Source organism: Perognathus longimembris, chromosome 21 (assembly GCF_023159225.1).
Source record: "Perognathus longimembris pacificus isolate PPM17 chromosome 21, ASM2315922v1, whole genome shotgun sequence".
Taxonomy (NCBI): domain Eukaryota; kingdom Metazoa; phylum Chordata; class Mammalia; order Rodentia; family Heteromyidae; genus Perognathus; species Perognathus longimembris.
Window position 1 is genome coordinate 33,971,212 of NC_063181.1, and position 8,966 is coordinate 33,980,177.

Sequence of the window (8,966 nt, forward strand, 5' to 3'; positions counted from 1 at the left end):
TTTTGTTTTGTTTTGTTTTTTTTTGCCAGTCCTGGAGCTTGGACTCAGGGCCTGAGCACTGTCCCTAGCTTCTTTTTGCTCAAGGCTAGCACTCTGCCACTTGAGCCACAGTGCCACTTCTGGCCGTTTTCTGTATATATGTGGTGCTGAGGAATTGAACCCAGGGCCTCATGTATATGAGGCAAGCACTCTTGCCACTAGGCCATATCCCCAGCCCCGGGTTCCTATTTTTAATGTGACAGAAAAGGATATGGGCTAGGGGCTGGGAAGATGGCCTGTGGTAAAGTGCTCACCTCGTATACATGAAGCCTTGGGTTCGATTCCTCAGCACCACATATATAGTAAAAGCTGGAAGTGGTGCTGTGGCTCAAGTGGCAAAGTGCTAGCCTTGAGCAAGAAGAAGCCAGGGACCGTGCTCAGGCCCTGAGTTCAAGCGCCAGAACTGGCAAAAAACAAAACTAACAAGAGGATATGGGCTATTGAGTAATAATCAAATAAAGTCTTATCAGGAGAGGTGATAAGGGGCCCGGAAATTATACCTCAATAGATATTTACTATACAGATTTCACAAAGCATTATGAGGATTTTTTATGTACAAAGCCTGATACCTTATACTTTCTTATTTTGTATAAATTTAAAGGTCAGCCCTTTGAGTTCAATGGCATTTTAGAAGAGGAAGTTGAAGCTCAGCAAAGTTAAGGGATTATCCAGGATCACAAGTCTGTAAACTGTGAAAGCAGAATCCAAGTGATCCCAAATCTCTTGTGTTTCAAATAGAAGGCCAATTGAAAAGTGATGTAATTTAAGACACAGACGCATGCGCGCACACACACAGAAACAGGCACATACGTTTATTTTCATGTAGTCTTTCAGGGATACAGATCACCAGCCAGAAAGTGCACAACTATAGCGGACAACCATATCTACAACTGTAGTTGTAGATTGAAGCAGTGTATTAGCTTGTGTTGTGTTACTGTAACAAAATACCTGGGATAAATAACTAAAAGAAAGCAAGATTTCTTCTGCCTTCTGGTTTCAGAGGTCTCAGTCCACAGAGACTGGCCGTGTTGCTTTGGGCCTGTTTTGGGCACAGTGCATCAGGGCAGAGCATGTGGTGGAGCCTGTTCACTCTTAGGACCCAAGAAGTAAAGAGATAGGAAAGGCTGGGATCCCCATATTCTTTCCAAGGGCAACCCCCATTGGCCCAGCCTTCTTTCACTAGACCCCCACCTCTGAAGGTTCCACTGCCTCCCAGTAGTGCCACAGGTAGGGGGACAGTCAGATCCAAACTGTAACAAATGCTGTCGTTCAGAAATCGAAATCCTTGTCTCTGGATTGCTGCTGACATATCAACCTAATTACAAGTAAGAGTGCCACCTCCAAGAAAGAAGAGATGAGACTTTTTTTGTGTGTGAGGTCTTAGGGCTTGAACTCTGAGCCTGGCCGTTGTCCCAGAGCTTCTCTATGCTCTACCACTTGAGCCACAATGCCACGTGCAGTTTTTGACTGGTTATTTGGAGATAAGGTCTCATGAGGACTTTTCTACCTGGGCTGGCTTTGAACTGATATCCTCAGATCTCAGCTTCCTGAGTAGCTAGGATTACAGGCCTGAGCCACTGACACCCAGCCAGGAGACACCATTAAAAAAATCATACTTAGAATTTAAAAATAACAGCTAGAGGCTGGGAATGTGGCTTAGCAGCAGAGTGCTTGCCTTGCATGCATGAAGCCCTGGGTTTGATTCCGCAGCACTACATATACAGAAGAAGCTGGAAGTGGTGCTGTGGCTCTAGTAGGTAGAGTGCCAGCTTTGAGCAAAAAGAAGCCAGGGACAGTGCTCAGGCCCTGAGTTCAAGCCCCGGGACTGGCAAAAAACCAAACCAAAACAAAACAACAACTATATTTAACTCCAGAGGAATGAGTCAGTTCCTTGATCTCAATTCTTTTATATCACAAGAGTGGAAGCTTCTGGAAGACGTTTTTATTTGAGTTAGAGATTTCTTTCTTTTTTTTTTTTTAGGTTCTAAAATAGAAAATAGAGGTTTAGATGTTTGATCCTAGATTCAAGAGTTGGGTGAGCTAACCAGGGGCCAGTGGCTCATGTCCGAAATCCTAGCTATTCAGGAGGCTGAGATATGTAGATCATGAATTGAACCAGCCTAGGCAGACAAATCTGAAAGACTTCCCACCTCCAATTAACCAGAAAAAATAAATATGGACGTAGAGGTGTTGCTCTAGTGGTAGAGTGCCAGCCATGAATGAAACAGCCAAGCAAAGAGTACAAGGCCTTGTGTTCAAGCCCCAGTACCAGCATAAAACCAAAGAAACCCAACAACAACAACGACAAAAATAACCAAATTGGGTGAGCTGGGGAGAAGGGTCAAATGGTGCTGGCTTGGGTGCAGCTCAGTGGTAGCGCGCTTGCCTCGTACCACGAGGGCCTGGTTCCATCCACAGCATTACAGAGCCACAGCTTTCATGATGAAGATACTAACTTAGAAGGTTCTACTTTCCTTTCTTCTGTTAGGAAAACCATGATTGGTGTCTTCCAAGAACAAGTGGATATTTGGGGGATGGGGGAGGTTAAAGATGTTTCTTCAAGGCAGTAGGAAAAAGGAATCAGTGAGTTATCTTGAAGGCCATTTCATGATTACAGGTTTTTGAAGCTTTATTGAGGTATAATTAACATGTAACCAACTGCCAATCAAGTGTTTGATTTAAATGTTCACATGTATGTCCTGTGAAACTGTCACCACAGTCAAGATACTGTAATGGACACGTGCATCATGTCCCTAATTCCTTATACGGCTTAGTAATCTCTCCCTTCCGTTCTTTTCTGGGACACCACTCTCCCATTCCCACAAACCACCGGTCCTTTGTCACTCTAGGTCTGCATTTTGTAGAATTTTATACACAGCACACAATGTGTACTCTTGTCTTGCTTTCTTTTATTCACAATAATTATTTTGAGACCTATCTATGTTTTTTAGTCTATGTGTGGTTCATCCCTTCTCATGGCTGTTGAGTATCCCATGATACCACTCTACAAGTATTTGTTTATTCATTCACGTAGGATAGCTAGGTAACAATATTACTTTTTTTGTGCCATTTTTGAGCCTTGAACTCAGGTCCTGGGCACTGTCCTTGAGTTTTTTTTTTTCTTCTCAAGACTAGCACTCTACTCTCTACCACTTGAGCCACAGCTCCACTTTTCGATGGTTAATGATGGCTAATTGGAGTCTCATGTACTTTTCTGCCTGGGATGGCTTCAAAACACAATTCTTAGATCTTGACCTCTCGAGTAGCTAGGGTTACAGGCATGAGCTACCTAGCTCAAACCATTAATTTCATTCATGGAGAAGCAGAAGCCCAATGAGAGGAAGTGCCCCCAGAATGGGGCCTAGACAAAGTTTATAACGTATTTGGGGGTGATGAGCAAGAATAGCCTGTTATTCTGAGATTCCACACTACCAGCCTGACATTTTGTGTTTAGCTTGTCTTCTTTTGCCTGGAATGACCTTTCCTTTGACATCTTTAACCATCCATCCTCAAATCTTTAGTGATGTTAGGGGTTTCTCTTCTCTTCTCCTCTCCTCTCCTTTGATCCTTCCTCATCTTTATCTTTACAGCCTTGTACCACTGAGTCACGTCCCTGGCATTACCATTAGAAAATTTAAAGAAAGATGATAGAGAATTTTATCTACCTGTTTATCTGTACATTGCTCTATATTATTGATAAATAGGTTTTTTTTTTGGCCATAGACAAAGGTACTATTATCCTTGATAGCTTAGTCTATTTTCTGTTGCTGTAACTGAATACCACAGGCTGGGTAATTTGTAAAGAAGAGAGGTTTCTTTATCTCACAGTTCCAGAGGCTGGAAAGTCCGAGAGCATACTAGCCGCTGGAGAGGACTTTGAAACGCATCCTAATATGGTGGAGAGCTTTGCCTGGGAGGCGGGGGAAACGGGCGTCCTCAGGTCTCTTTCCACAAAGCCACTGATGCTTAGTGGAAGAGCCACCAGCCTCAAAACCTCATAAAATCCTAATGTGCTCTCAAAGGCCTCAAGTATTATTAGCATATGAGTTTTGAAATCAAGTTTCCAATACATGAACTTTTGGGGAAACATATCCAACCTACTCTGAATCACTCCTAAAGTCTTAATCTCACCTTTTCTTTTATCCCAGAGCCTTTGATTAGCTCCTGCATCTGCCAGTTCTTCAGCCTCCATCTCCAGCTCTCTCTCCTGAGTATGTGGCTAACACTGGGTCACCTCTCAAGTCTATCAAGCCTCTATTTTAATCTGTCCCATCTACTTGGTCATAGTTAGACCATGCCTTGATCCTGTATCTTTCTCTCTATACATTCAGGCCTTATCACTTGGATTATTGCAATTTCCTTACCTCCAGCTTGTCCTCTACCTTTCAAGAAGTTGAAAGTACTTAAAAAAGTACTGCTGCAGATACAAACCCAGCCCCTTGCACATGCCAGGCAAATGTTGTACTAGTGAGTTACATTCTTCCCTGCCTTGTGATCTTTGACTATCACTTCCACATTTAAAAACATAATAATGAAGCTAGGCATTGGTGGCTCAGAAGTGGAGCTGTGGCTCAAGTGGTAGAACATAGCCTTGAGCAAAAGAGCTAAGGGATAGTGCCCAGGCCTGGAGTTCAAGCCTCAGGATTGGTACCCGGCCCCCCCCCCCCCCCATAAAATAATGAGATTCCTTCCAAGAAAAAAGCATTGATGGTCCAAGCCTAGAATCCTAGCTACTCAGGAGGCTGAGATCTGAGTATCATGGTTCAAAGCCAACCTGGACAGGAAAGGCCCTGAGACTCATCTCCAATCAATCACCAAAAAGCCAGAAGTGGAGATACAGTAGAGTGCCAGCTTTTAGTGACAGAGCTTAGGGACAGTGCCCAGACCCAGTACAAAACCACATCTGCGTTCTCTCTCTCTCTCTCTCTCTCTCTCTCTCAAATCTTTTAGCTTGACATATAATATCCTTAATGATGTGATCAACTTATGCCTCCGGCTTTATGATATGTTTTATTGTTTGTGCATGTTTTGCCACATCAACGCATAGTCATCTTTCCAGAACCTTCCAAATATTTTTACAGCATCTTGTGGATTCTGTTCACCTAGCACTCATAACAACACACATCCCTACTTCTCACAAGACTACTATAAGCTCCTTGAGGACAGGGGCTTTGTCTTATTCATCCTTGTACTCTTCTCATCCACAGTCGGTGGCCGCATTCTTAGCTTATTTAAGCACTGTTTAAAGTCTGAAAAATGCTTTCAGTTGCATTAGCTCATTTGATACTAATAAAAACAGTATCACTATAATAACTCTACCTTATGGATGAGAATATGCAGATTAGAGTTACAGCACTTCCTCAAGCTCAAGGGAAGATCACCTGAATGCAAATCTAGTATTTCCTTCTTACACTTGTGAATTTGGAAAATGCCAACAGAAATTTACTTTAATTCAATGGACATTCATTGAGACAAGCAGTAGTTCTAAGCTACAGTTGTTAAGTGTGCTACCAAAATGAACTTTGAATTCTGGAGAGCCTGTGGCCCAGTCAGCCGTGAACAGCAGGCAGGTAAAGCCTGGATGCGGATAACTACCTCTTCCCACCGACGACCACCAACCACCGAAGCAGCACCTACTCCCGCCCACTCTGCCTGACTCCAGCCTGGGTGCCACCCATTGGCATGCCATGTGGACACTGGACAACCGGGGACTCATTATAACCTCATAACAATACAAACAGCCACTGGTGCCATGACCCATCTGACTGTGTTCAAAGTAGGGAAGATAAGAGGTGGTCTCTTGCTTTCTGGAATCTTCTCTGTGAAAATCTCCGAGTGAAGGATGCTTACCACACCCCTCCTGACCCACTCCTGGTCAAAACCAAGGCCCCACATGTGTGTCGGTGGTTCATGCCTGGATCTCATTTGGAAGCAAGATTAGGCAAACAAATCCAAGAGACTTTTATCTCCAATTAACTAGCAAAAGGCTGGAAGTGGAGGTGTGGTTCAGATGGTAGAGAAAAAGCCCAGGCCCTGGTGTTGTAAGAAAATGGCAGTATGTGTGGAAGCTGAGAAACACTGCTCTCTTATAGAACCCCTCTCCACTCATGTACATTGAATAGTATCTCCTGCTTGTTCCCCGAACTGGGTATGTGTGAATGGTATTGTGAGCGAAAAGAACCTTGAATGTGACACGTGTTGGAAGCATATTAAGAAGAGTGAAGAGACCACTGATGCCTGTGTTCATGGCTTGATCCCCACTGACCAAGGGGCTGGGAGGTGGCTGGATCGTGAGGGCTGTGAGCTCTTCAATGGATTAACACACTGGATTCATAGCTTAAGGGACTCAGTGTAAGAGGCTTTGTTCTAAAGTGCTCTTTCTCCTCCCATCCTCTCCTTCATGGCTGCCATAAGGTGAGCAGCTTTACTCCACTATGGGCAGACGCCCTGTCATAATGAGCCTTCTCACCCAGCCCCAGAAGCAACAGAGCTACGTGACCATCCACCAAAACTGCTCATATTGTGAGCCAAACTAGCTTTCCTAATTTGTTACGACCAGGGAAGTTGGCTACTGCATTTGCTAAGGTTCTAGAGTAGGATTTCTCAACTTCTATACTGTCAACGCTTTAGACTGGGTAATTCTTAGTTCCTCTCTTTTCATCTCCCCTTCCTTTCCTTCCATCCATTCCTTCCTCCTTCCTTCCCTTCTTCCCTCTCTTCCGCAGTGCAGACAGTAGGGAAGAGATGACTTGGGTTCTGCAGGGTGCTCAGCAGTGTCTCTGGCCTTTCTCCACACATCCCTACATGTCACCAGCAACCCCCACCCAGCGTGTGTATTGTGACAAAGGTGTTCCAGCTGAGAATTGCTTGTGTAAGTAGACTTAAAATGGGGTAGGGTAGAATTAAAGACAAGAAGGCAAGCTTTTCCAGTTGACCTGAAGTATGAGAGATGCACTGATGCAGCTCTGCCTGGGCTAAGAGAATTACAGGAATTGTGAATGAAGAGAGATATGATTATGTATTCCTGGAAGAGGACTGTGTTAATCAGCTTTCCATTTCTTTCTTTCTTTTCCTTCCTTCCTCCCTCCCTCCCTCCCTCCCTCCCTCCCTCCCTCCCTCCCTCCCTCCCTCCCTTCCTTCCTTCTTTCCTTTCTGTCAGTTGTGGGGCTTGAACTCTGGGCCTGAGTGCTGTCCCTGAGCAATTCAGCTTAAGGCTAGTGCTCTACCACTTGGAGCCTCAGTGCCACTTCCAGTTTTCTGGTGGATAATTAGAGACAAGAGTCTTAGGAACTTTCCTGCCCAGGCTGGCTTTGAACCAGGATCCTCAGATCTCAGCCTCCTGAGTAGCTAGGATTACAGGTGTTAACCATTGGTGCCTGGCTCAGTTTTCCATTTCTGTGGCAAAAAACCTGAGAAACAATGTAAAGTAGAAAAGGTTTCTTTTTGTTCATGATTTCAGAAGTTTCAGTTATGTTTGCTTAGCCACACTGCTTTGGGCCTACAGTGGTGGTTTCTCATGGTGGGAGTATGTGGCAGAAAGCTGTTCACCTCATGACCACAGGGAGAGCAAAGAGAGACAGGAGGGGTCAGGGACCTTCAAAGACATTCCCAATGACCTCACTTCCTCTCACTAGGCCACACCCCTTAAAGGTTCTACTACTTCCCAAGAATGCCACAGACTTGCATGAAGCCTTCGACACATGGTCTGTGAGGACATTGAAGATGCAAACCACAGCACAGAGCCCAGGAGAAAGGAGGAGGAAGTAAGACAGGGAGGAGAGGATCCCCCCAAAACAATGAGAAGAGAAACCACCAGCTAGAAGATGAAGAAGAGGAATATTTGTGTTATGTATGCAATCCAGAGCCAAGTGCAACCTATCAAAAGGGGAATCACTTGTTTCTTGGCAGATCAAACTTGGGGAAAAGCTGGACTATAAATTCTAAAGGGGAGGACTTTAATGCACTTAGAAATCAGGTCTGAAACACCCATAATGTTTGTCAGTCCACATTTTAGTGTTCTTAAGTAAGTGTGTAGGGTGTGGGGGATGAAATATGGCAGGTATTTGATTTAAAAAGCCGGCACAGATTTAATGTCCTGATAAAATGTATTAAATCTTTTAAGGTTTTAATGAATCTAGTATGTGTTTCATAAATCAAGAACTTTGCTAAGCCGTCTCCCGGTTTAATAAGAGTAAACTAGGAAATTGCTTTGAGCAGAAGCAAAATACATTTATATCACATTGAAAAGTAATAGATTTTTAAGCTGAGGGGGTCTTTCTGGACCTTTTAAGCTGTTTGCTTATTACATTGCTCCAACTCCTTCAAATATTAAACCACAGGCAAACATGTGCTTAACCATATCAAGATGTGAACTAGCACAAAGGTAAATATTATTTATAAGAGAGCAGAAAACAAAGGCACCATTTCCTTACCTTGCGACCTAGGACCAGGTTGATTTTTGCATTGAAACCTGGCCTTATATATCTAGGTTTAATGTAGTTGGTTAGAAATCATAACCTTTTTATCGTTAATATAATGGTGATACACAGAGAGGTTACAGTTTTGTAAGTCAGGTAATGAGTACATTTCTTTTTGGACAATGCCACCCCTTCCTTTGTGATTACTGGGTTCTTACTTGGGTGGTGGGGTGGGGTGGGTGATCATGGAGGTGTAACTCGGGGCCTTTGTACATGCTACCAACAGAGATGCACAAATCTTTATTAACGCTTCCCAAATGCCCCCATTTCTTTAGCCTCAGACTTTTAACTGCTTCCTTCCCCACATACCTTCCTCATCCTGGTACTGGGGCTTGAACTCAGGGTCTGGGCACTGTCCTTTAGCTTTTTAGTTTGATGCTGGTGCTGTACCACGTGAGACACAGCTCCCCTTCCCCCCGTTGGTTAATTGGAGCTAAGCATCTCACAGAC